This window comes from Telopea speciosissima, chromosome 6 (assembly GCF_018873765.1).
Source record: "Telopea speciosissima isolate NSW1024214 ecotype Mountain lineage chromosome 6, Tspe_v1, whole genome shotgun sequence".
In the NCBI taxonomy this organism is placed as follows: Eukaryota; Viridiplantae; Streptophyta; class Magnoliopsida; order Proteales; family Proteaceae; genus Telopea; species Telopea speciosissima.
Window position 1 is genome coordinate 21239805 of NC_057921.1, and position 20660 is coordinate 21260464.

General features: G+C 38.5%; 1 pseudogene; it reads right to left on the reverse strand.

The window, feature by feature from the left end:
• Nucleotides 1–7993: 7993 nt before the first annotated feature.
• Nucleotides 7994–18021, reverse strand: LOC122665516 (annotated as a pseudogene).
• Nucleotides 18022–20660: the final 2639 nt, after the last annotated feature.

The following is a 20660-nucleotide window of genomic DNA, read 5'->3' on the forward strand; positions in this document are numbered from 1 at the left end:
TCAAACGGCCGAGAGGATTTGAATCGAACAGTTCTACGGATAGACCCATGAATGTGGATCCGTTCGTTGATCCGGTCAGTTTTAAAATGACAAATTTTTAAGTTTATGCGGGGCGGATTTACGAGCGGAGTCACGATAAGTGAATCCGTTCGTTCGTCCGTTTGCAGAATTTTAACAAAAATAGAGCCATGAGTTTAAAACTCACTTTTGGCTCCAAGAGGGGGAATCACAACCGTAAGAGGAGAGGCTCTCCAGGGTTTTCCGTTTTGGCTTCCTAGCACTCCCTCAGGTGGATTTTCTTGCAAATCTCAGCCCTAAGATCAACTCCCACATTCTCAAGGTAAATTTTTTCTTCCCATTGTAGGATTTTGCTTGTGTCTCTTCATCATCCCTTTCCTTTCCTTCTTGGATTAGGTATGAATCCTTCCAAGTGTGTGATCATGTCTTGATTTTGTTTACACTTTCATGGCCATGTACACCAAATTCATGCCAAAGTCGATTTAGGCTAAGGTTTTTGGGTTTTAATCAAGCCCTATTGATCAATGACACTATAGGGGTGGCTTCTTACTTGTTCATTGCATCTTTTATAGATTTTAGAAGTCTTTGCAAGCATTTTGGAGATTGTTGCTATGTTTGTCTTGCCTAGTTGATTTTTTTTTTTTAATTATTTCCTAAGTTTTTGGTTGGGGTGATTCCTCCAATTCCCACTGTTTTGGGAAAACCCTTCAAGTCCATGTTTAATCCATTGTATGCATCTAAATTTCATAGATATTATTCTTATCCTCAAGTACATTCTCTTATTCATATTGTTGTTAATAAATCCTGGGTATTTATCCCCTTTTTCCTCAATTAAATTAGTTCTTGTCTCTTGTTAGGGTACTTCATTCAATCACTTGCTTGTTTGGCGTTGGTTGGGATATAAGATAATCAAAAGCATACATTGTTTACATCAACCTCACTTCTTCACATCCACACACTAGGGATTTCATATAAACTTCATGTGTGAATTAATCTTGTCTCTTTCCCTTTATTCTTAACACAACTCCAATGGTATCCATATCATACAATATAGATATTTTTTTTGATCTTCTCATCATGTATAGCCTTCTCTTCAACCATTTCCATATCACTTAGGCATTTTACTTCTCTAATTCTGTTTGCCAATCATATGCCATTATTCCAATTTGGCTTACCTTTGCTATTTTCTTTGGTGGTGTTTTGTATGTAGGTAACTAGTCATGGCTCCCAAGAGAAAGAGGGACCTTGCCATTGTGCCTTCCATCCCTACTGCCTACAATGTGCATCGATTCACTTCAAAAAAGACTGAGGAGATTTTTTTAGAGCACCTTTTCAATAGGAAAATCTTAGTAGAGAGGGATGTGACAATGGAGAAACTACTGGCATACAAGGTGGGTGCCAGGTTCGAGAGGTTGAAGTGGAGCAACATGTTGATTCAGCCCGAGCTTTATTACGCCACCTTGGTCAGGGAATTTTACTCTAACCTGGTACTGGTTAAGGAGGACGATAATGAGTTCAAGCTGACTTCCTTTGTGAAGGGAATTGTCATTAGTTTCACAGAAGCGGAGTTGGGAACTCTTCTTGATATTTCTTTAGAGGGTAAGAGGGTTTATAATCCTCCAGGCAGCCACCCAGACAAGTGTTTACATCCAGATGAGAGCAGGAAGCTGTTCAAGGTCCTAACAAATGACAAGTATGAGGAGAATGTTGATCTTTCCAAGTTTCCTCCATCTCAGCGAGTTCTCACCTTCATTACCAAGACCAATCTGGCTCTTTCTAAGGCACACATCACTCTTCCTCCTTTGATGTCTGTAGTTCTAGCCCATTCTCTGTACATTGGCCAGCATATTTGCCTTCCTCATGTAGTCATGCAGCACATGGCTCTTGCAGTACTGAATCCTGCTCGCAACAATACTCTGCCCTATGGTCGGCTGCTCACTAGGATTTTTTTATTCTTTGGGATTGATCTGGACCGTGAGCCCAAGGAATCAAGCACTGAGGAGCCTATTGGATTCAATGCACTACAGAAGATGAACCTGTACAATGATTATGACAGTGCTGAGGAGTAGGTCAAATATGGGGATGGCAAAGGAGTCAGAGATGATGAGGATGACAGTGATGATGATCTCGAGTTCATGGGTTCTAGACCATCAGCAACAGGGTCTTTAGGTGCACCAGGGGGAGGAAGTGACATCTTGATGGCTATTAGGCGGCTGAACTTGAGGGTGGTGGATGGCTTTGATGAAGTCAAAAAGCAACCCTCCGTCTAGGCTTGGCACCTTGAGGCCATAGAGTGAGGAGTAGATGACATCAATGCCTTCCTTGGTTGCGGTGGTGGCAACAGTGTAGATGACTAGCCCAGTTCTTTCCTCCAGCAAATTTGAAGTTGTTTTATCAGTTCTTTTGGTCTCTTGCATTTGATGGACAGTTGTTGAACTATTTCCTTATTTTAGCTTTTCCTTTAGTTTTCTTGCATTTTCTTTTTTTCTTCCTTTTGATCAGTTGGTTTGAACCATAGTTGTCATGGCGTCGCCATGGCGACGCCATGGCGTCCTAGCGCTGGAGAGGGCTGCATGGCGACCCTCTTTGATTTCTTCCTCCTGACTCTCTTTCCCTCTTCGATTTCTTCTTCCTGTCTTCGATTTCTTCTTCCCTCTTCGATTTCTTCTTTCCCTCTTCAATTTCTTTCGATTTCTTCTTCGATTTCTTCTTCCTGTCTTCTTTCCCTCTTCGATTTCTTCTTCCTGTCTTCTTTCCCTCTTCGATTTCTTTCGATTTCTTCTTTCCCTCTTCGATTTCTTCTTCGATTTCTGAATTTTCTTCTTAAAACTTGAGAAACAATAGAGAAAAAATAAAACATGGCTTGAGTATATATCTATTAACACATTAAAAATAGAGAAAATAAAAAATAAAACATGGTCGACATGCTCGCCATGGCAACGCCATGGCGGGCGACATGTCGATATATCGACGTGACACCCCTCCACCGACTTGGATCGCCGTGACGCCGTGACAACTATGGTTTGAACAATCTGGGAACTTTTGGAATTGGTGGATGTATATTTTGATCTTAGATGGTTAAAATCAGGTGTTTTGAGTTGGAATAGGTGGGATCTTGTGTCTTGAGTTGGGAAGGGCATAGTCATGCCCAAACAGAGAATTTGGAACAATTATGGTTAAATCTGTGTATTTTGGGTTGGAGAGGATAGAATCACAGATGTTGAATTGTGAAGGACATAGTTGCCTTCAGGAAGGATTTTGAACAATTGGAAGTTGTATATAGTTTTATATATGTATATATATATTTTGTTTAATTCCCTCTTTTAGATCATTGTTCATAATTGTGGGTTGGTTATGTTTAATTCATTATTGTTCACTGTGGATCATTATACATGATTGCCCATCTATTACGTACTTAAACTCAACCAAGCAATTACACAGTTTGCAACTTGTTAGCCTATGTTCCAAGTCCTAAGTTCTATGCTGCCTATTATCTTCTAGGTTATTGTTTCACCACAATCAGTCTTCTCTCTATGTCTGCACACAATCATTTACGTTCTTGAGATTTTTAATTTAGAACCTAATTTGTAGAGAGTAAATCAAGAGGTTACGTCCAGACTGTGGTCGGTGCAGAGCATCATTGCTCTGATGCCACTCTGTCACACCCCCATCCCGATGCAAGATACTTTACCACAATAGGGGGTGACTGGGACAACATACATCATCCCAATACCTATTAGGATCACTGATACAGTGTCCCGAGCCACAGTCCACCCTGATAACAGCAAGGAATGCACCCAAAAGGGATAAATCATTCCAATCACAAAGTTAACGGAAGCGAAATTAAATCAAACATGCGAAATTATAGAGCATCAGTTCTCTAATGATAACGCATAGTACAATTTTCATAAATATAACCATTCAATCCCTCCTATAAATAAACATATAGTTTATACATGATTGTGGATGAATACAAAAATTAAATAATAAATAATCGCCACTAGGGCACCATTATTGGGTGTACGTCTACATCCAAGACAACCACCACTGGCTCCACTTGATTAGCATCCAATGGTGCTCGTCAAGAGTAGCACCTCCTGCATATTAACTAAAAAGGGTTGCGCAACGGGGTTACCTATACTAGCTAGTGAGGGAGCAAATGGGAATGCACATACATCATACAATCAATATCAAGCAGAATGATGCATGCTAATGTTAGATTTATTTTCCACCTAGCATACAATTCTATCGGTCAAGTGTATGCTATTGTGATAACTCGGGAGACATTGAGGGTCATTTATCCTATCGCCCCAGTGAAACCTCTATTATCATGAGGGGACCTACGCCGGTAGAAGCCATCATAACCACCCAGTGGCAGACCCTGATAGCCATCACCACCCCTGACCTGGCCTCTCCCGCCTCCACAGACATCAGATGCTCAGAATATCCAATACATAAACCCCTGTTGGCAAGGGTCGTAGCATAAGGGAACAAGCATCCTAGCCACAGATATGCTATATGCAAGTCCTATTGTCCCGAGAGGTATTCCGGGTGCATTAACGTCCCATTCCATCTAGTACCCGGGTACCAGCACGACACGACACATACAGATCAGGATAGCATATAATAGTTTTCATAATTAAGTAAGTTGGGGATCTGGTACTGGCACACCCGACACCGTAGCCCGATACAAGGTGAGAATACTATCACATTCATAACAGTTCACATTTGAATAATAATGCAATGCGCACAATGCTTACAATTATATAATAGCATGCTTAAGATTACCAAATATATATATTCAAACCCAACAAAGTCACCCAGAACCCACTCACCGAACTCGGGTGTAGCCCGGCGTGATTGGCATGAATCTCACCGAACTCCGGGTGTCATCTGGCGTGGTTGACATGAATCTTACTGGTGCACCCGCCTAGACATACAAAAGAAATCATTAAAGCCGGTATAGACGTGTCCCATGCTAGGCCCCCAATGTTAAAATCAAGTTTCAACCAAGACAGCACAAGCGGACTCACGGACGGTTTCAACAGAGGTGAGTTCGTCCTTGATTCCGCTCAGGCCAAAAGGTAAAGACAGAGCGAGCGGACCCACGGATGGAACTTCTCACTTGGATCCGGTCGTGTATCCGTTCAACCTCTGAGACACACTTGAGAGCGAGCGGATCCACGGGCGGATGTGCTTCCTTTGTCCGCCCCTGCATCCGGTTGATCCCTGAGACATGCCCGAGAGTGAACTGCCTTCGGGCAGATGCAACAGACTTGAGTCTGTTCCTTCATCCGTCCAGGCCAATTCACAGGGATTACACTGGGCGGACTAACGGACGGTATCACGATTGGTGGATCTGGTCGTACGTTCGCCGGCAGTCTCCTCCGAGATTTCAAAGGGTTTCTTCTCCAGCTTGAAGCTTGGAGCACCCTAGCTCTTCAGGGTCATAGAGGGGGTGTCTAAGCCTCCATAGGGTCACTAGAACCTAGGTTTACCTCATGGATCCAAGATCCTGCAAGGTGTGGTCTCAAATTGGTCCAAGGGTTGGGTTTCAAAGCTTAGAACTAAAGGTTCACCAACCATGGCTGCAAGGCAGCACATAGGAACCATTCCTAGAGCTAGGTCAATACCATCAGAGCTCCAATCAAGGTCCAAGCATCACCTTGAGTCCCAAATGGAACCCTGGGTTAGCTCAAGCTCAAGGAAATCTACAAAAGGAATTGAGAATGGAGAAGTACCAAGCTTGATGCCTTACCTTGGTGAGATCCTTCTTCCAACCATCCCCTCCATCTCTTTTCCTTCACCTTCTTCTTCTCCCTTCGTCCGGGCAGCAAGAGGAGGAGATGTGGGACAGCCAGCCATTTTGGCATAGCTCCCATCTTCTTCCCTTTCCCTCCTATTCTTCTCCTACTTCCACTTCTTCTTCTTCCTTCCTCCTTCTCTTCCTTTTCTTGTCTCTTCTCCTCCACGATTTGCTTGGGAGGGGGAGAGATAAGGGAATGAGGGGATTTCCTTATCCTATAAGGGGTAGAAGGGGCCTTAGGCCATGTTTGGTTCAAGTCATAGACCCTTAGGTCCATCTAGTTAGTTGGGTCATGTTTGGGTTGGGCCCAAGTCTTATTAGCCCTATTAGCCCTTAAGCCTTGTTTAGTTTAAGTTAGGTTATTAAAACCCATTATTCATTTAAGTTAGGCTTTGTGGGCCCACTTTCATGGCCCATTTAACCAATTAATGGTAAGGGTGGGGGTTTATATGGTCCAAGGGTCTAATTAGAGTGTCCGGGGCACGGGGGTGTGGGTCCCACAGGAAAAATTACCAAAAGGGCAGGTAACAGCACGGGAGGATCCTCAAGCGGATTCAGTATGAGTGAGTCCGTTCGTGACTCCAGTGCTGCTGTTCAAGCCCAAACTTCAAGGAAAGTTGCGGGGCTTTGACCCACACTTCCAGGTCTTCGAGAGGTCTCTTATTATAATATATTAAGTCTGAGGTTACAGGTGTTGGCCAGTGCCACCGTGGCATTGCCTTTGGTAAAAGTCTAAAATGCCCCGGGGTATAGGGGTATATTTGGGGTGCAGGTGTAACATGTGCAGCACTTCGAATCACGCTTCAGTCTTCTCTTCTTGATGAGAAGAGATAGACCTCATATCCACGTATTTATCTATTCTTCAGCTACACAAAAACTGTTGTTTTCCTTTGAAAGGATGGATGACTTAAGGCTCTGAGAGTTGTTAACAACATGGAGAAAATACAATGTCTTTGAGTCTTTTGCCAGAGGGCGAAGGAAGTAAAACTAATATTACATTGCAAAAATTGGAAGGAGCTGGTATTGATGAGAAGAAATTGGTAAGATCTTGATATGCTTTTCAGCCTTTACATGCATCTGATGAATTCAACAAGCCAATTCTCCAATCTTTGGGGCTAAACGCTGCTGCTAGGTAAGTGTAGCTTCCAACTCTTAGAAAACCGATTTATGCAGTTTCAGTAAGTTATGTGTTTCTACTGATTGGATTGTTCTTTGAGATTGATATACCTTAATGTTTTGTTCTTTTTCTGGCTGATATAAATCTGTGTTTTCTGTTTCCAGGGCATATGGTCGAGCTGCTATTAAGTTCCAGGGTGTTGATGCAGACATCAATTTTAATCTCAGTGATTATGATGAAGATCTGAAACAGGTGGAGTGGGGAATTGGGGTAGACAATTGCTTAGAGAGTGTTGTGCAGATACAAATTGTCATTGTGAACTTAAATTCGTTTGTTCTATTGCTTGCTTTTCAGATGAAGAACCTGACTAAGGAAGAATTTGTGCACATACTTTGCCGCCAGAGCACCGGATTCTCTAGGGGAGCTCAAAATACAGAGGCGTGACACTGCATAAATGTGGTCGATGGGAAGCTCGAATGGGGCAGTTCTTAAGCAAGAAGTGAGAATCCCTCAACTTGAAACTGAATTTTTTTTTTCTGTTGCTTTATCTATCATTTGTTTCTATTTAAAGATAAAATACCTGATCACATGATCTCGAAAACCAGTTTTTAAGGACATCTCATACTGTAAAACATTTCTATTGTCTGAGTTACCTATTTTCAACCAAAAAAAAAGTGGGACAATAGGAGCCTTGTAAACCCTGTTTTCATCAATGAGAAACGATGCTTGCTTGCAGGTATATATATATATCTCGGGTTATTCGACAGCGAAATTGTATTCTTCTCTCTCTCTCTCTCTCTCTCTCTCTCTCTCTCTCTCTCTCACACACACACACACACACACACACGCACACACACTTTTGACACTTAGAATTTATCGATTGATATCTTCAGTTTCAGAAATGGATGATTTGCTAAACCACTTGATATACCACATACATAAAAGAATAAGAAAACTATAGAGAGAGAGAGAGAGAGAGAGAGAGAACTCCTAAACAGAGAAGTAAACTCTTTTTAAATGCAAAATTGCAACAGTTCAATTTTCCTATTGGACTACTTAGCCAGCTCTATCTCCATCGTCCTCTTAATTGGGGTATGATAGAATGTAATAGAGGATTTCCCTATTGGTTCACTTGATGGTGGAGAATTCAAGTCTCCATTGCTTCCAGTTGATGAGATATCTTTTGGCTTACTTGATGATGGAGAATTCGAGTCTCCATTGCTTTCAGTTGATGGAATGGCTGGATCCACACGAACAGAAACCAGATACTTAAATGGGTTTGGAGGGGGAACAATTTCAACCCCTCCCTCTAACATCTTCACCACAGTGCTCATAAGAGGTCTTGCCTCAGGGGAGTGCTGAACACACCACAAGGCTACCAAAGAAAATCTCTCTGCTTTTCCTTTATCTTCTTCTTCTTCAATCCCCCAAAAATTCCATTAGCTCCCCTTTCTCATACTTTTCCCAAGTCCATCTTGGGAGCCATTCCTCAGACTCACTTACATTAGGGTTGAGGTTTCTTCTCCTACCCACAATCTCAAATAAAAGCATACCAAAGCTATATACATGACATTTATGGGTTACTGCGACTGACCTCCATACCTCAGGTGCAGCATACCCTGGTGTCCCTCTAAAACCTGCTATGGTTACATGAGTACTATCCCTATTACAAAGCTTTGCCAATCCAAAATCTGCAACTTTAGGGCATAGTTTTGAATCAAGAAGAACATTACCTGCTTTTATATCATAGTGAATTATTCTCTGTTGACATTCCTCTTGCAAGTAGGCAATCCCTTTTGCTGTCCCAATTGCAATCTCTTGTAGCTTCTCCCACTTCATTGTCCCCCTGTTCTCCCCAAACAAGAAACTGTCAAGGGAACCATTCTCCATGTACTCATACACAAGTGCTTGCACCGTCAGATCGAAGCAAAATCCATAGAGTCTGCCCAAATTCACATGGTATGTTCTTCCAATTGTGCTTATTTCTGCCATGAACTGTTCTTCAATTAGCTTGCTTAAATTCCCTGTGAGATGTTTAATGGCCAGTGGAACTCCATTTGGGAGTTCTCCTCTGTAGACTACATCGAATCCACCCGAACCCAATATTGTGGAGTAATCAGCCAACTGTGAGGGTGAAAATCTGATGGGTTTTTCCTTTGCCAAATCATTTAGAAACCTCTCCACAGTTGCTACTTCTACTTGTGAATTCAGAATTACATTGAAAGCTTCATTGGTGGTGGTTGCCTTTGTGACTAATTTGGAGGTGGATGGTGAAGGAATTGGGTCTCTTTGACCCATTTCAAGGCGAGCGTATGCTGGTCCTCCATAATTACCTGCCCTGTTCAAGCAATTGATGATGGCATATACTATCGCAACAATCGCTAAAGTACTCACAACTGCAGAAGCTGCAATTTTTTTTTCGGAGAATTAGATTATGAAGATCTGTAAACATCAAAATTGGAAATTATAAGCTTACTTGATCAGATAGCTTACCTACTTCGGCTACAACGATCCATTTATTCAGCTCTGCAGCTGACTTAAAAGCTTTGCAAAATTCATTTTCAGGTGGTGGGTTCCCATTATTGAGCCATCCAAATCCATAAGAATCAAAATCAGCAGGAGGAACTTGTGTTCCATTTATCTATAGAGAAGGTGTATAAGTATACGAAGACATCTATCTGCAAAGAGGCTTTTATTTATTTTTCCCCCTTTTTTTTCTGTGAGAATTTGCAGAGAGGCTGTTGAGAAGGATAAGAAGCAAAGAATCATGTTTCCTGATCTGAAAATATACTAATATAGTTACCTATGTTTCTATTATGTAATAACCTTAAACTCTGACTAAATATAGTACAAATTTATTGAACAGAATCTTTGTTTTCCTTCTTAAATCTAATGTATTTGATTGCAATAGTAACATTTAATAACCAGATTTAGAATGTTTTGGAGTTAGTTACAGTCATGTCAAGTAATGATTACGAAAGTTTTCAATTTAGTTTTAATTGAATTTCACTTCTCTTCCCTCCCCTTTATTTCCCTTGCAATCAGAGGGAGCCTTCCTGAAATTGCATTGCTGCAACAGTCTGAAATTGCTCCATTTCCTCCCCCCCCCCCCCCCCAAAAAAAAAAAAAAGAATAATAATAAATAAATTAAAAAAAACCCACCAAAAAGATAATAAAAATGACTGTTTGGCACTTTGTTTGAAAAGATAATTAAATTGTTATTACAACTCTTTCCTTTTATTTCATCTTAACCCATTGGTTAAGCTGGTCTTCTTTTGTAGTTCTTTTCCTCGCTGCACAGCGGCTTCCTTGCATTTCTCACTCTCTTTTCGCCATTAGAAAGGTTTCTTTCCATAAGAACCCGACGAAGTACTATGATTGAAAACCTCAGTGCCATTTTTCGTAGGATTTTGACAAGAAGAGGTACAGTACATTCATTCATTTGTCTACATATATAATATATCTATCGTCTCTCCATACCTTCTGTTACTTTAAATAAAATAAAAACCTAATGGTGCTTTTGTTATCTTTCTCTTTCTTTGAATTGAAGAAGAATCATGATTATTGAGGGTTTCAACAGATAGTCAATTTTTTAGATATTGTAACTAAAATGTTCTTTTTCATTCACTGTACCTACACAGTTATAAGGGAGCAAGTCCTTTGGGGCATGATTTTGGAGTTTTGCAGGCTAAAGGGCAAAGGGTTTCACAAGCAGAATTGGTATGGTTATTATTTATTTATTTTTGTACTCAAATAATTTACTCATGCCTTCTCAGACCCTCGACTTTCTACCCTAGACCCTCTTAGTGAAGAGTTTCTATTCTCTGTCCGTCCATGGTCTTCTCCATAGTGACATTATTCAATGTCGTCCACGATTATATTCCCTGCAAGCAGAAACAAGAGTGCCTTTAGAACTGGTATGCACTTCACCCATTATTCTCTCTCAGTAATCTCTTTGATCCCTATCATCTTCCTAAACCCTATCTCATCCACCTGCAATAGCCATTTTTTATGATAAGCCGGAGTATATGCGGGTATTTCTCTCATCTCTCTCCCTGCAATAATTCTCATCTCTCATATCTCTCTCTCTCTCCCCCCCCCCCCCCTTAACCTTTCCTTTCTATCAGCCTCTCTCCCCCTTAATTTCCTATTTCAGAAATATGATACTCTTTGTATAGGATTTGTTCTCTATTTCGAAATGCAAATTTAATTCATTTAAGTTGAAGTTGTAAATGACTTCTATTTTTTTTTGGGGGGGGGGGGGGGTGGGGGAGGGGTGAGCATACTGTGGCAGTTTTTGTTTTCTTGAACTGGATACTTTTATGGTAATTTAAAAACAACCTAAGTTGCTCATCGTTCTCACTTTATGATAGTCCTCAGAGGGATCACCAATTCAGGAATCTCAAATAAGAATAAGAAAGGTTAAATTATAGAGGACAGCAATAGAGTGAACCTTGGGGTAGAGCCTCAATTGGGGAGGAAAAACCCCAAGGGAAGGCTACTATAATTAGCCTGAGATGGTTTCTATACCAACAATTCACCCATTCACATGGTCTTCCTTGATGCAAAAATATTATAAGTTGGCAAAATTTTAACCTTTTAAAATTTGATATTGTGAGCTTTAAACTTGCAATCTTTTCAAGTTATTCTGTTTTTACATTTATCTCAAGTCTATAGAATCACGATCTTTGCGCTTGATGTTTGATAGTAGGCATTTATGTGTGAACTCTATCTTCTAAGATTTAGGTGGTGTCTGTTTATTTACGCTTTCTAACTTTTGCAGGTTATTGCTGGTTTGGAGGATTTAATGGGGACTCTTACTATTTGTACCTGTACCTGTACCTGTACTATCTGATAATCTTACCTAGGGAGGTTTCAGAGGAACTTGAGCAGATATAGAAAGCGGATTTCGTGGTTTTAATCCTGAATGGCAATCTGTGGTATGTTATTGTCATATTTGACCCCATAAATCTTGTGGTATCTGAATGTTATTGGGAAGTTTATTGGATTTTATAGGGTCACTACAACAAAAAGGGCTTATAATTGCATTTTTTTCGGCAGTAAAAAGTCAAACAATCCGCAGCAATAGCCTATAGCTGCGGACTTTTCCACAGCAAGTCTATCGCTGCAGATGTTTAGATGCGGACTTTTCCGCAGCAAGTCTATAGCTGCGGAGTTTTAGATGCGGACTTTTTTGTAGCAAGTCTATAGCTACAGATTTTTTAGATGCGGATTTTTCCGTAGCTATACATGTTTAGATGCAGACTTTTCCGCAACAAGTCTATAACTGCGGAGGTTTAGATGCGGATTTGTCCGTAGCAAGTCTATAGCTGCAGATTGTTTAGATGCAGATTTTTCCACAACAAATCTATAGCTGCGGAGTTTTAGGTACGGACTTTTCCACAGCAAGTCTATAGCTGCGGATTTCTTAGATGTAAATTTTTCCACAATAAATCTATAGCTACGGATTTTTTTATGCAGATTATTCCACAACAAATCTATAGTTGTGGATTTGTAGTTGCGAATGTTTTCGCAGCAAATATAGCTGTAATTTTCTAGCTGCGGATATTTCCATTGCAAATCTATAATTGTGGATATTTTGATGCGGATTTTTCCACAGTAAAGTTATAGATGCAGATATTTAGCTGTGGATTTTCCTGTAGTAAATTTATAACTGTAGATTTTAGCTGCGGAATTTTGTGGCTAAAAATTTGTGACTGCGATTTTCTAGTTGCAGATTGTTGTGCTACGGATATTAGCTGCATATATATATATACATACATACACCTATTTCTTGCATCCACATAATCCATTCAATACAAAATAGATAACAACTACTTATCATCCCAAATACATATAAATGCATAAATCTTGTTTATCATCCCAATCACATAAATTCAAAATACATCTAAAATTAAAATCATGTTCATCATCTGAATCACTTAAATTAAAAATACCTTATAAATTAACAATCTTATCCTATAAAACTCAACTCCAATAATTCATATTGTTTGTCCAAAAAAAAAAATACTAGACTTGACTAGTAGTTGAATGCTCCTTGTTCGGATCTTGACTGGGTCTGTACCTCCCAAGCTTTATACTTTTAGGGAACTCTGCAATTGTCTTACCACCTCCTTGATTGACTAAATTTTGAGTTTGTTGGATTTTTTTTGTAATTAATATTAATAAAATTAGGGAAAATATCATCCCCCTCCCCTCTAAGTTTGCCTAATATCAATCCAGTACCCAAGTTTTCAAAAATATCTTCCCCCTCCCCTATTTTATAAAATTACTATCAACCATACCCTAACCGTTAAAAACGACCATTAATTGATGATGTGCACAGGTCTAATTTATCTAAAATCCCAAATTACCCTTAAGTTATTTTAATTTCATTTTTACCCCTCCAATCCCAAAATCCCCTTTTTCATCGTTTTTCCCCCCAAAAGCAAAAGGCCTTTTTTTTTTTAATCTTTTTTCTCTCAAAATCAAAACCCATTTCATCGTTTTTCCCCAAAAGCCAAAGCCCTTTTCATACCTGCAACCCAAAAATGAAGAAATAAACAAAGTAGACGAAACAAACGAACTGGTCCCCACCTTTTTCTTGTCTCTAACTGCTTGTCCCGTTTCTTCTTCTTCCTCTGCTTCTCGCGTTTCTTCTTTTTTGTCTTCTTCAGCCAGCACCACCATCACCGCAGATTCTCTTCTTCTTCGTCTTCTTCCGGCAGCAATGCCAACACCACCATAATAGCAGCAGCAGTAGCACCGGCACCACCATCATAGCAGCAGCAACGCCGACACCACTATCATAGCAGCAGCAGCAGCTATGATTCTAGTTTAGTTTCGGTTTTATCGACTTGTGGAGCAATCTAAGGTGCTGTTAAATTTTTAGTTGTAGTATATGGATCACAATATCAGATAGTAGCATTCATGCATGATGAGAAGACGTCAAAGTCAGAGGTTGTGATCATAATTGCCATGAATTGGGAGCTTGAAGCTTCAGTTAAGCTACCTTATAGGGTACCCTACGGTTTCCATGGTACGTTTATCAATTCAAAAGATTTGCAGAAGCAAGCCTAGCCCTTCATCATCGATCATCATCTGATGAGGGTTAATGATGAGTTGTGGTTGTGGTGGTAGAGGAGAGATTACCAGAGGGATGTATGCCTTACAGATACTCCCAGGAGTCTCACAGTTCTTTTTTTTTGTGTGTGTGGGTGGGAGAGGTTTTGAGGAACCAGCTTGTAGCTTAAGGACTGTAGTTCATATTCGAGCTCAGTTGGTTTATGTGTATTCTTTTCACTCCTCCTCCTGTGCTTGTTGCTCTGCTCTCTCTTGTTTACAATAACAGATTCCCCTGTACTATTTCACTTTTTTTTTTCTTTCAGTGCTTCTGTTCTTGTAAATAGTGAAGATAAATGATTACTCTTTTCTGATATATTCCCTGCATCTCCATTACAATTTACATCAGTGTCTTTTCAGTATTCTAGTGTGTGGTTCATGGAAAAACTCTCTCTCTCTGTGCTTCTTCTACTGTTTGGTCTGCAGAAGCTGCAAAATCCTTGACAGTTCAATAGCCATATTTCATAACTTCATATACAAAGTCCATAGAGTTAATACTCTAATTAAGATCATTATCAACTAGCAAATGTAGGTATGTATTTATAAAAATAGCCTAATTTTCCACGTGTCATTTCTCAAAGGATCAAGACCCTTCCATTAATCAAGTGGAAAATGAGCATGAAATACCATTTCTTAATATTTTAAGTTATTTCGGTTACCAGAAAAGGAAGGGAAAGGGGAAAGGGAAAGGATCAAGAACCTTCCATTAATCTTGTATGATTTCTATGGCATCAACTTCTTTGTTGCATACACTTATATCTTTGATTGACTGCTTCTTTGTGCATATCATAGTATGAAAGTGCAGATCGGCGAAGGAAGGTTGCAGCAGATCGTCAATGGTAGAGAAAGGTTGCAGCAGATTGTCAATGGCGGAGAAAGGTTGCAGCAGATCGTCAATGGAGAAAGAAAGGTCGTCTTATTTCTCCCCCTTCTTCTGTCTCTCGGCTTCTCTTCTTTCTTCCCCTTCTTCTATCTCTCGATTTGGCTGTTGCAAGGGAGAAGAAAGGCTTTTGCCTTTTAACTCTACATAAAAGGTTAATCTAGTCTTTTCATAAGCAAGGGAGAAAGACATATGCTGTCTTTTTTTTTTTTGGTAAAGGGTAATTTTGTCTTTACACAGGTTTTTTTTAATAGCGTTACATACTTAGGGTACGGTTGATAGTAACTTTATAAAGTAGGGGAGGGGGAAGATATTTTTGAAAACTTGGGTACTGGATTGATATTAGGCAAACTTAGAGGGGAGAGGGATGATATTTTCCCATAAAATTAACAGTTACAATCATTTAATAAATACAGATGACTAAACCATAAATTGTATATCAGTTTACCTTGTTGAGATGAAGAAGCATTACGACTCGCTACAGAAGAGTGATTCCCTTGTAGTGTTGACTCATCGTGACCACTATAGGGATTAAGTACCTATCACACAAATATAGATAACAAATGATTATTCTCAAAGTAAATAACAGTTAAAAATAAAAAGGAAAATTATCAACGCCACCCGCTGACGTTTACCTATATTTTAAAGCACACCCACTGACTACAATATATCAACTGTTACCCATTTTTGACCCATAATCTCTGAAGTTTAATTATTCAGCTTAGTTTTTTGTATGCGATTCTCATTGTGCTGAACTGGTCCATGGATGGTTAGAAAAAACTTGAAGGGTTTGGATTGGCAGTGCTTGAAGTTGGGTCCAACAATAATGACTAATAAATTATAATAGACAACAAAAAAAATCTCTGAAATAAAAGAAACTCTTAAGACTGAGATAATAAAAGTTCTTTAATGTGCAACTTAAAATATTTATATACCTGTCCCTCTAGTCGTAATGGATCGCTTGCAAGATCTGCCATGTGATATTCCAGGCGTAGTTCTTGAACGGTTGATAATAGCTTACTGATTTGGGTTTCCATCACACCAACTTTATTTTGCAATAAAAGTAATTGTTCATTATCACTTCTCCTATCCTGCTCAGAGCTTGTCCTGATTTCTCCAGAGTGACGAGAAGACGAAGAAGTTGTGACACCCAATCCTAACCCACGAACACGTCCTAGTCTATCTTCTCCCACCACTTCAAAAAAGAGATCACCATCCCAAGTATTACTCTTACCAGTGTTTTGGGAGGTATTAAGTTGTGATTTTTTTTGCTGGATCTTGTCCTACAATTCACATACAAATATATATATTTATTGTGTTTCAAATAAATGTGAATATATTTGAAAGGCATTATCAAAAATATTAAAAACATACAATAATATCTCGTGCAATGTCATCTACAGGACGTCCGTCACTATGTTCATGAGTAATTACATATAAACCAGCACGGTCTAGCTCCACCCCAGTTTCCATCAACTGTTGTAACATTAAAAGTATCATAATTTAGAATTAATACTAAAATGAAAATGAATATATAAAATCATAATTTTTTAGTCGTAATCCTTTCAAGAATTAACTTCTCATGGCGAATTCTTGCAAAGCTTTTTTGACCTGTAGAGTGGGGTACACCTTGTTTCTTACGATCTTCCTTGTTTGTTGAGCTACGTTTCTATAAACAAAAACATCGAGTAATCAGGAGATTATTAAAAATAACATTAATATCTCTTTTCATCTCTTGTGAAAATTAGAGAAAAAAATATTACTCCTTATTTTTTTACTCCTTATTTTTTCCCCCTTTGATTGGTGATCGAACTTTATTAACTATGCCTCTGGAGACTCCAATCATTATTACCCTCCTCTGTAGACTCCAATAGTTAGCACACTTGCCTACAGTCTTCCTCCAAATTCAGGTAATGGCATTCAAGAACTTGCTTTCTTTAGTGCACATGGGCAAACCAAACCACATTATTTTTATTTTTTTTAACATTAAAGTGCTTAATGTTTGCGGAAAGAATGCTGCATTAGCTACAACAGTCCCCCCACCTAAGATTGTAATCTTTGTTTGTATAAGGTTTATGCATAGCCCCACCTCTCCAAGAGAGAGAGAAAAAAAAAGAAAAAAAAGAAAGATAAACATATCAGTTTAGAGAGAAGATAAACATCATGAATGTCCAAAAATAGCTTTTCCTAACAAACATGATTAGCTAGTAAATGAAGGTTAATAAAGTCTTCCTTTTCAGAAAGTGCTATAAAATAGATTCCTTAATGTTATAAACAAGTATTCTGCAATGAGGGAAAAGTTGCAACAAAGCGATGGTATATGTATAGAAAATATATAATCACAAGCAGTAAAGAGTATTACCTTCCCTTCTTCTGAGTACCAAAACTGCACAAGGCTAGCCCATTGGTCGGCATTCATGGTATCTGGTACATTTCTAAAGAGCTCTTCTTGAGACTTGTTACCATCAAAATTACGGGCCTTTAAATCACTTTTTCAGTTTCTCCACTTTGAATTTATTGAGGTAAGAATCCATTTTGAACGATCTTTTTTTCCCAAGTCAAACTTAGACTGCATAGATTATAACATCATAATCATATTAGGTCCTTATTGCATAAAACTAATTTTTGTCTTAGCAAAAGTAATATAATCATTTGTTAAAAGGGCTTTAATATTTTAATACCTGCACAGACTCCAGCATGTATTCTTTATAAATGTTTGGCATTTTTCTCCAATCATTGAAATTTACAGGGCATAATGACCCCTTCCTAGCTATAGTTCCTAAGAACTGACCTAGTAAGCCTCCCTCTCGTTCAATAGGTTATCCTTCATTATTCCAATCTATAATAATCTTCTCACCAGAAGGTAAGTTCCACACATCGGCCAATAATGTAGGACCTCGATGCCTAACAGTCCCAGATTCATCTAGTCAAAATAACAATAAAAAAAATATATCAAAAGATGTAATACAGTTTAACCACATTACAATATGAAACATAGTAAGATGTTTCTTGCTATATCATTTCTATACATACCCATAACACGAACATCCTCATCTTCATCTTTATCTTCATCTTCATGTTGTTAGGAATTATGTTGGGACTATGTCTGCTATTGCAAATGGGTACGGGTTTTGGAATTGGCCTGAGATTGGGACTGTGTTTGCAATTGCAAATGGTTGGGAGACTGGGAGTTGGTTGGTTGCATTTGCTCAGCATGATGAGAGTGATCGGGACTTGGTGGATTTATCTCATTTAAACGTCGCTTTCGCAAACGAGTAATATTAACCATGATTGATACTATAATAAAACAAACATGAACACCCATTTAAATAATTATACATTTATTTCACTCATATAAAAGATTCAATAATTATAAAAATCGAATACAAATAAGTGAAATATGAATATTGTTGCAAGGCTAAAAAACCCATAGTTAGATTAATCATCAATGAAAAGAGCAATTACAGTAACCATTGATTTGAAAATTAATTACAATTATCTACTTAGCAAGAAAATCAAAATTGGTTACAATCATCTGCTTCACTATCATTGGATTCTGAATCATTTATCCGATCCTCTTCCATTGCCTGACAGCCAAATATAAATGATGTGTCAACTGTTGTCCCAATTACATCAATCCTCACCCACCCAATATTGTCTTCAGCAGCCTTATACATGTCATCCAAAAGTTGGGCGTTGTGTACGTCATTCTCCAAATATGACTGATCCATACCATAAATTATTTCTTCACCCATATCAAACACATCCCTAGGCTTTATCTTGATAACAACAGACCAACCTTTCTCTTTTGAATCTATAACGTAAAATACTTGTTGAACTTGAGATGCTAGTACAAAAGGATCATCCCTAGATTGGCTACCAGTAGATATCAAATGTGAGAAGTTAATAAGTGTGAAGCCATATTCATCCACCTTTTTACCCCTGCCATGTTCAACGTCAACCCAATCACATTTGAATAACCTAACTTTGAACCTATCATAATAGTTCAATTCAATAATTTTTACCAATATCCCATAGTATGTAACATCTCCTATAACTGGATGTTTGTCTCTTGCACTTGAATAACTTGAGGTCTTTGCAATGTTCATAACTCCACAATTTTGGGTTTTTAACCCCTTTGACCGTTCTTTGGTGTGAAACCTAAAACCATTTATATTTAACCCAGAGTAACTTTTTGCCACTCGGTTTGGACCTCGAGCTAGCCATCTTATTTCATCCGTAATTTGTTCATTCCTTGATTCATCCAACTGTGCAACCTAATTTGTCATTAGATATGTTAAATCGCAACACATACATCACAAATCCAATATAAATAATAATATTGTACCAGTTTATATACTGACATAAGTTTCGAACCATTCTTGAAATTTTTCAGTCTAGATACTCTCTATTTGATATTCATTTAAGCGACGTGAACGATTTTGCCTTTTGATTATCGCAGCATGTTCTCTGCATAGATTTTGGTCTCATGTAACTATAAAGGTATTACAATTAATATTCTTATCAATATAGTTATAGTGGTAGGAAATTACCGTAGGAATGGGGCAACTGCGTCACAATTAAAGAGCACATATCGATGTGCTTGTAGCCAACTTGTTTTATCTAACCATATATTTTGTTCTGCCCCTACTGTTTACCTAATGTACAAAACATTGATGATCTATGCTCTGATGTAACTTCCATATAATCATCGTTTTTTACTTGTCAAGTAAATCTCATCTCAACTCCAGAGAGATATCTTGAACAAAATGTTAAACACTCTTCTGCTAGGTACCCCTCTGCAATAGAACCCTCTGGATGTGCTCTATTATGCACATAAGACTTCAATTTTGACAAGTACCTATGGTCAGACAAGTTTTGGGAGCTTCTATATGAGAATAATTAATTAGAACAACATAAAATCTAACATATCTAAGATTTAAATTAAAAAAAAATGTACCTTTCTATAGGATACATCCATCAATAATGCACTGGACCTGCAATTCTGTGGAGGAATGTTTACTTGGAAGAGAAAATTTTAGAGCATCAAACTCTTAATACCTCGCACAAATGAAGAACTAGAAAAAAACAACAAATAAGAAATAAGACTTACATGAGATCCACTCAATGGAAGTGTTGGTACTCCTGTTGCTTAAGCAATTATTGACGAACCAATTTTATCTCCCAACGCTCCTATTGATGCAGCAGGTGGCACTAGGAATATCATGCTCTTTGAATTCAGTGCATCTCTGGCAGCTGGGGGTTCTTTGATGCATGGCCCCTACCAGCCCAAACCGCATTAAGAGTTGGAGGTTATAATTTTTGAATATTGTTGTTCCTGGATAATTACTTTAGCTGCAAAATTAACTTGGTAAAGGTCATAACGGAAGGAAAATGAGAGGGGGAGCATACCATTTGTGTTTGCTATCTGTTTATTAGTATATGTTGTTAAGAGACCGATGCTACCATCCATGCACGATTTGATTTCTTTCCGCCGTTTATATCTCCTCCTGCCCCATTTCTTTATTGGTGTTAACAGCTCCTTATAATTATAAAATTTATGCAGTGTTAATTTCAATTATTCAAGGATGCACTTTGATTATGGGTACTCTAAATGCATGAATAGGGTAACCATAATGACTTACCTGGTAGTGTTGCTTTATCATACAGTAATGACTTTGCTTGATATGAATGCATTGAGGAAGAGAGAGTATGTG